This window comes from Portunus trituberculatus, chromosome 42, assembly GCF_017591435.1.
Source record: "Portunus trituberculatus isolate SZX2019 chromosome 42, ASM1759143v1, whole genome shotgun sequence".
Classification (NCBI taxonomy): domain Eukaryota; kingdom Metazoa; phylum Arthropoda; class Malacostraca; order Decapoda; family Portunidae; genus Portunus; species Portunus trituberculatus.
The window spans coordinates 990001-998814 of NC_059296.1; positions in this window are offsets into that span (position 1 = coordinate 990001).

Genomic DNA, 8814 nt, shown 5'->3' on the forward strand with positions numbered 1-8814 from the left:
AAGAGCGCTTCCCTCCCGACACACGTATTCGTAACTCATCTCTCTTAATCTGGCGGGCTATGAGAATCTTGCGGGAAAGATTAAGGTATGAAAAAAGACATTAAATTGTGAGCCACACATTCCAGTCGCATTAAGTATTCCTCCCATTTTCCTTGACGGTAATCCACTCTTCCTCTAACTTATCTTTCTTGCAAGACTGACGAAGGAGCAGAGGAGGACGGGACGTGACTGTGCCTGGGTGTTGACGGGGAGGAAGAGGATCGGATTGGACGGGACTAAGACATTGTGCCACTTAGCTCGTATCAGCTGAGAGAGAGAGAGAGAGAGAGAGAGAGAGAGAGAGAGAGAGAGAGAGAGAGAGAGAGAGAGAGAGAGAGAGAGAGAGAGAGAGAGAGAGAGAGAGAGAGAGAGAGAGAGAGAGAGAGAGAGAGAGAGAGAGAGAGAGAGAGAGAGAGAGAGAGAGAGAGAGAGAGAGAGAGAGAGAGAGAGAGAGAGAGAGAGAGAGAGAGAGAGAGAGAGAGAGAGAGAGAGAGAGAGAGAGAGAGAGAGAGAGAGAGAGAGAGAGAGAGAGAGCACGCAGACAATGAAACAGAGTCAGACAAGAAAGAAAATAGACAAACTGACAGACAAACAGAGAAAAGAAAGTAAACAGACAGATAGACAAGGGAATGTTCGGCAGACACAAAAACAGACAGACGAGGAGGCAGGCAGGCAGGCAGGCAAGCAGACAGACGGGCAGGCAGACAGGCAGTGAGGCGTAGTGGTTTTCCTTTCAACACCTGCATCAGGCAGACAGGCAGTGAGGCGTAGTGGTTTTCCTTTCAACACCTGCATCTTCCCAGCTGTGAGTGTATAGGAGTGTCGGAATGCAGCGCGCTATTCAGGTTTCCTTCTTGGCTGGGCGTCGTCGCCATACTCCTGCGGGCGTCTGCTATCTTTTGTGTCAACACGGCCACCAGCACTGTCAACACGGCGCTCCGCAACACTCCCGGTGTCTCGCTGGGCATGCCCTTGGCCCGGCTCTATATTTCTCGCCATCGAGGGGAGATGCAAGGCTTGTTACATCGCCAGGCACTTTGCGACGATTGAGTTGCTTTCAAGGAGCAGAATTTCACGGATTCACGAATATGTGGAATTTACGAGAAGTGCAGCAGCGACACTGACACCTCGTCCATCCTGGGCCTCGGAGCTGGCACCTTCCGTCCTGCGCCGTAAAATGAGTTGGTGAATATACTCTACTACTTCACACTGCATTTACCCAAAGTGCCACTAAAATATAATGGACTATGTATTCAGGATAGTCCACCGCGTTCAGGCGAGAGCGAGACCATGCATCCTTACAAGGTGAAGGTGAGGCATGGCAGGGTGGCGGTCATTACGGCAGGGTGTCACCGCGGCGCGCCTTCCCACTCCCCCTGTGTCCCGCCACGGCACCAACACCTACCGCCGCTTGTATATGCAAGTGTGTGTGTGTGTGTGTGTGTGTGTGTGTGTGTGTGTGTGTGTGTGTGTGTGTGTGTGTGTACATATGTATGCATGGATGTATGTATGTATGTATGTATGCATGAGTATCATCATGCATGAAGTTGGAATTAGGTCATGAAAAACCGCTCCTCGAGAACATCCACCAGCAGCAGACAGTCACTTTTAAGACAAAAGAAAGTTTTGTCTTACTTAACTGCACTGAGAGAGAAAATTAATACACTAGGATCAAGTTTCCTTCTCGTTCTTTGAGTCGCGGCTCCAACAAGCGCTTGGCAGTTGTAGCATTATACGCCCTAATTATAGAAGATAAGCTCAGCCGTGTGTCAAGTCAACACCCTCACCCGCTGCTCTCCCTTCCTCGCGCATAAATTCTCCTGCTGACAAGTTACTTAAGGGGATGACTAAAGAGAGAGAGAGAGAGAGAAAAAAAAGAAAAATAAAGAGACGGGGGAGGAAAGAAAAGAAAATACTGCATAAAAAGACACAAGACGAGTATATAGGTTCCACATGTCACCCTGAAGTCCTGACGCCCATCCCACCACAGCTTTGCCTACATGTGGCAGGGGAAGCCTCCCAGTGTTCCTTTACTTAATTACTTCACACCGAGAGATAACTGGCAAGTGAAGACAGGCGTGTCGCGGGTCACCACCACAACGGCGTGTTAAGTGAACCCAGGCCGGCGTCTGTGTTTCAGCACCTGGAGATGTTCACCTGGCGGGCTGAGATACAAAGTGGCGCTATTTATATTTGTGCAGTGGTGGCTGGCAGATGTCGCCTGGGTGGGGCCATCTGTGCTAATGAAGACACACTGAGCACTATCTCACACCTCGCCGGTAAGGGAAGACACATCGGCCAGCGGTGAGGGCGGCATATGTATCAACTTGTGCCTGCCTGATGAGGATGGCTGGCCACGGCTTCCGCTGCTGCTCAGGTGTTGGCGTAGTAAATTACTGGCTGCAAGAATATTGCGATGCAGTAAGTCAGGAAGGTAAATCTGGCAGCACTTAAGCGGCACTCAGTCAGCGGCTGGAGTATTGGGGTCAAGTCTTCGCTCTGATCTTCATCGTCAAGAAAAAATTAATCTAACTTTTCCTGATATAAGTTATCGGGAAATTTAACTTTCCTCTTATGTGTTTCTTACATCATCCGTTTTTAGTGCTGAAAACGAAGACCGAAACATTAGATAGTTGTTTTGACTGAAATTAACTTCTATACAGATTACCTGTGCGGGAAGGAACTAAATTAGAATTAATAATACTACGTGATAGCCAGCGAGCCGGAGATAATTAATTACTTGATTAAATATGAAAAACATAATTAGAAAATAACCTTAAATGAACATCCTCGAGGAAGACAAAGCGTAATTAAAATTCTTGTTTTTCGTTGGAGAAAAATACTAAATTACTTTGAGGCTTTCCTTCAAAACTGACAGGAAAACTCTCGCCCACAACAAATGATGTCGCTGGAGGAGAACCGCCCCTAATAAGTACTTTAATCATCTCCTGCAGGAAAGTGATCACACCGTCGCTCATGGCTCGCCCACACCACCCGCCACCAGGCCACACCAATACCACAGCCTCCCACGCTCCCAAGTACTGACCTTTTGACCTGCCGGCATAAAACACATCATTTGTTGCATTCATTACTGACACTCACTCTCTCTCTCTCTCTCTCTCTCTCTCTCTCTCTCTCTCTCTCTCTCTCTCTCTTGCCTTCCCACACACAGGAAAATAGAATATAAGATACTAAATCATAATTTTATGGCTTCATGTGCTAAGGCTTCATATAACCTCCGACGAACAAACAATTACGCGAGGCAAAGTCGAGGAGATAGAAAAACATATTACAGCAGAATTTCACATTTGTCCATAATAATGTTAACACTATATAAACTGTTGACGTACTGACATAACAGCCCGATGCAGACACAGCGGAAAATGACTCGTCAGAAGCGATACGTTAAGTCACTCTGATAGTTATGTTCTTTACTGCCATAGGGAGAGAGGAGAAGGAGGAGGAGGAGGAGGTTACATCTCTTCCACTGCTACGACTTCTCCTCAGTTAATGAAATAGCACGGTGCAGGTTTGGAGCATAATCTCACATGACAACCGACAGCCACAGCAAACATCGTGCAGTTCAAAATTCATAACTCCTAGTAGTTGTATTTCTGCTCTGTTAAAATAGTCTGTACACTGATTTCAAATAAGGTAACAAAACCTGCTCGCTGTTCAGGAGTTACACAATGTCCCGGGCCCCACTACCTGAGCACACAAGGCAGCTGCAGTCAAGAGACACAGCTTTATGAGAGACTTGAAGCAGCATCCTCAGTAAAAGGCCAAAGGATAATACATCACTTGAATGGTAGAATATGAAACAAGATGAAACGATAGAAAAGTGATGAGAGAGAGAGAGAGAGAGAGAGAGAGAGAGAGAGAGAGAGAGAGAGAGAGAGAGAGAGAGAGAGAGAGAGAGAGAGAGAGAGAGAGAGAGAGAGAGAGAGAGAGAGAGAGAGAGAGAGAGAGAGAGAGAGAGAGAGAGAGAGAGAGAGAGAGAGTAATCAAAACTGGACAGCCAACAGATAACGAAGATGTCCTGAGTAAAAACAAAGACAATGGCGGTGCACTTAACGATTCCCTTTGATCAATATTTAATCTAGACTCTGTGCACACCAACATAATATCAAGTCAATAGCAAGAATACCGATAGCGGGGATGGTGGCGGCGATGGTGATAAGAGTAATGGAAGTCAGGTTGTGTGATGGTGGTGGTATCGGTATCAACAATGGCTTTCCGAAACACTGGACAAGATATAGAAATTTGCATCGTGTTTATTAAGATGTATAACTAAAAACTGCTCCGGAAGTGAATGTTATATTTACGAGAGTTTAGGGACGAATGTGTGTGTGTGTGTGTGTGTGTGTGTGTGTTTGTGTGTATCAACTGTATTCGTGAAAGGCAACTAGAAAAGGACCCAACAATTAAAGACCAATTATTTGAACTGTTGTGGGTCGTACAAATCCCTCAGACTGTTATCAAAGGTTTGGTTGTTAGGTAACTGAAAGAGTCTTTCTAATTACAGGTTATTCACGCCGTAACTCCATCAAGGTGCAACACATACCCTACACTTTTTCTTCACCACTTAAGTTTTTTTTTTTTTTCCTGAAATTTCGTAGCACCGTCGAGTTACTGTCCCATGACACTCGATAACACCATTCATGACACTGTGGAGCGCAATGTGACATCAGTGTCCTTTAAGTCTCTGTGCCTTATAGTAGGTGTGTGTTTGGGGGGGGTTGAAGAGGGAGGATAGTGAGCTGCGTGGCCATTTCTGCTGTGATAATCGTTGGTGCCCGACAGATGATGCTGGTTTAATGCTGTCTTAAGATTAGATGTTCCCTATTAGTCTCCCCGTAAATCCATGGTATTGGGTGTGCCTGAAGCCGTGATTATCTGCCCTGATTGGCTGCTTGTGTCAGCTGCCAACCGTTTCCAGGGCACAGGGCAGCTTTGCGATGCTGGGTGAATGAACTGGCATCAGAGTAATAATGACGCTGGAAAGAGGGAAATAACACCTGATGAAAGTAAACGCATTGATCCATTTACTGTTAGATAATAATGTCTTCTATAATGCCTGTTACATTTTAGACAGTTTCTAAGCTAGGCTCTGGTTAATATTTTGTGGTTTAAAAAGACAAAAATTACTATCTGTTTTCCTTCTTTTCGGTCCTGTCTCCATGCAAACAGTTTTCACAGTGCTGGAAAGGTTAAGGAAGGACGACCAAAGCAACAAAATGGTTAATAGTATAACAGGGGAAAAAACAAGTCCCACGACCTTCACTCTGCCCAGGCAACACGAAAGCGAAGAGAAACTTTCACTGTATGTAACTGTACCTCAAGTTCTTAAAACGCACGAAAGACTTCCGCAATGAGTCACGGGGTTTAATGAGCTTCCCAGACGAAAACCAGCACTTGTTGCTATAATATTACAAAACTCCAATCTCTTCCACTTCAGAAACTCGTGTTCAGGACCTGTGTATCCCCTTCGCGGGACTGAAGAAAATAGCGACTTGGTGCATGTAAAGGCGGCATTATTTCAGCCTGATTTGAAGGCGCGTATAACTACTGACGCTCAGACAGGAACGGCGCCTCTAAGTCCCTGATGTGTTACTGAAATCAATGAGAGAGAGAGAGAGAGAGAGAGAGAGAGAGAGAGAGAGAGAGAGAGAGAGAGAGAGAGAGAGAGAGAGAGAGAGAGAGAGAGAGAGAGAGAGAGAGAGAGAGAGAGAGAGAGAGAGAGAGAGAGAGAGAGAGAGAGAGAGAGAGAGAGAGAGAGAGAGAGAGAGAGAGAGAGAGAGAGAGAGAGAGAGAGAGAGAGAGAGAGAGAGAGAGAGAGAGAGAGAGAGAGAGAGAGAGAGAGAGAGAGAGAGAGAGAGAGAGAGAGAGAGAGAGAGAGAGAGAGAGAGAGAGAGAGAGAGAGAGAGAGAGAGAGAGAGAGAGAGAGAGAGAGAGAGAGAGAGAGAGAGAGAGAGAGAGAGAGAGAGAGAGAGAGAGAGAGAGAGAGAGAGAGAGAGAGAGAGAGAGAGAGAGAGAGAGAGAGAGAGAGAGAGAGAGAGAGAGAGAGAGAGAGAGAGAGAGAGAGAGAGAGAGAGAGAGAGAGAGAGAGAGAGAGAGAGAGAGAGAGAGAGAGAGAGAGAGAGAGAGAGAGAGAGAGAGAGAGAGAGAGAGAGAGAGAGAGAGAGAGAGAGAGAGAGAGAGAGAGAGAGAGAGAGAGAGAGAGAGAGAGAGAGAGAGAGAGAGAGAGAGAGAGAGAGAGAGAGAGAGAGAGAGAGAGAGAGAGAGAGAGAGAGAGAGAGAGAGAGAGAGAGAGAGAGAGAGAGAGAGAGAGAGAGAGAGAGAGAGAGAGAGAGAGAGAGAGAGAGAGAGAGAGAGAGCCAATTAAGCAGATGAGTTAAAGACACAAACACACATGTTTTCATTTGCACAGATACATGAACATGCATACATACTTAGTGAAAGAGTTGGACAAATACATCAGTAGTACGTGATCAATAAGTACACTAGAAGAGAAACGAACACACACAAATACACACACACACACACACACACACACACACACACACACACCTATACAGAAAGGCAGGGAAATAAAGAAGAGTAAGGCAGGGGAGAGGCGGCAGCAGCAGCAGCAGCAGCAGTGACCCCCGGTGGCACAGTGCTCGTTAGGCTCAGGCACAGGCAGGAGAAGCGCCGCCTGAGATGGACGCAACACGGACAGAGACACACAGCCTCGCCGCATGCCCGACAAAGGCGACCCATCCCCGCCGGTGGTGACGGAGGACGCCATGTGTCACCCCAACCACCGGAATCACAGCTTGTGGTGAATCGTGGAGCGGCGGTGGGTGTGTTATGGCGGCCCTTGTTGTGAGCCCCGCGTGCCTTGCCCTCGTCGAGAGAAGGTTAATCAAACGGACACTTGTAGCCACGTATGTACTGACTCACTCTCACTCTCACTCTCTCTCTCTCTCTCTCTCTCTCTCTCTCACGCACACGCACACACACACACACACACACACACACACACACACACACACAGTCATGTACTCCACAATTCACTTAGTACCCAGCAGGAACGCCAGACCCCGGCAGCAGGAAGGCGCCCCACTGCTACGCTCTCCCCCTCTGTGTCCTCTTGGCGCTGAAGATCAAGCCTTTACAAACACGATATATTCCTATTTTCTTTCACATCAATTCTCATCATCAAAGGATACCAACATTCCTTATGAGGGTTCTGTATCTCATAATGTTGACTATGACCCTTGAAGGAGCGGCCGTATAGATTATACTCATGTTTTTACATTTAAATTACAAGGGCGGGAAGGGATGTGGCAGAGAGCGCGTGGGGTGTAGTGTCGAGGCCAAGGGGCGAGTCTTGCTGCAGCCCAAAGGGTCCGTAAACGTTTGAACAGTTATTGTCTCTTCAATCTCGCTCAGTGCACAGAACAGCAGAAAGGCACCGGATAACAAACTCACAGTAAGGGAGAGTAAAACTAACATTACACTTTAACGTCCCCAATCAGAGCGCGACCACTGACGGCTCCTTCAGGGTGCCTCCCTCCACGCTCACCCAAGACGTCTCTCAACACCTTGCACGCGATCAAAGTTTCAGCGTCGTGCCTCAGCTGGTGCTGGTGGCGCCCCGCCCATCGCGGCTACCGGGGTCTTGGTGCGCCTTCATTTGGTTTAGGGAGTTCCACCGGCAAATGGATGTTGTTATATTAAAGACGCACACTTTCATTTGCATATAGAGTGCACACATGTACACTCACGCAATTAAGTTCGCATGAACACACGTAACTGCTTGGAGAAATAACCACTTCTCGCTCACCCTCAGTTCCCCGGAGGGTCGGTGGGGGGCGGCTTCGTGGCCCCTACAACATTTGCATAATGGGTTGTTGTCTCGGGGTTTTAATTTCACCGGCATGCTTTTTTCAAGCCAACACAGCAATATATTTTTTTGTTCCCGGCGTTTGAAGTCTTCTCGCTTTGAAATTAAACATGACAGATTTTTGTTTGGCGGTTAGTGGAGTGTGTATAGTGAAGTGAAGAGGAGGAGGAACACCTGCTGTGGCCTGGAGCAAGGCGCTTGTCCATGGGCGCGGCGGGGTCACCCACGGCACCATTCACTGTCACTTTGTCTCATGCAGTCTTGTCTGCCAAGGACTGAGGGCAGCGTGTGCATGTCCCCTACGGAAGACGAATATAAAAACCTGAAACTTGACAGTGTCGAGGCTGAAGCCTGGAAACCAATATTTAGTAAGTTCAGGATTTTATTTGTTGTCCAAGCAGGGTAAAAAATGAGATGGGAGTGAGAGGGGAAGAGAAGAGAGATGAAGGGGACGAACAGGAATAGCAGGGAAAGGCGATGCAGAAGGGTTAAGGAAGTTGAGTCAAAACAAAGCAATACGAATAATTTGTTTGGAATAAAAGTCCAGTCGGCTGGATTTTTTGATTTGTGAAATTGCATTTTCAATAAAAACAAGTATTTCACTTGTAGAGTATTAAGATTTCCCTGACGCAGTGCCGCACGACGTGATGGGAGGACGCCCTCATCAGGTGACGCCACACGAACTTGTTCCAAATTTCAATTATTTTTATCCAGTTGCAGGTGATAAGCTGGAAATTTGAAGGTAATTTTTAACCATTATACTTTGGTGCCATTTGCATATCTAATACACACGTAAATTAGAGCCAGTGGGAGAAAAGAGACACCTAATAGAGCAATTATCTTGGGAAGGCGCCGCGAGGGTCGCCGCCACACATCACCTGCCA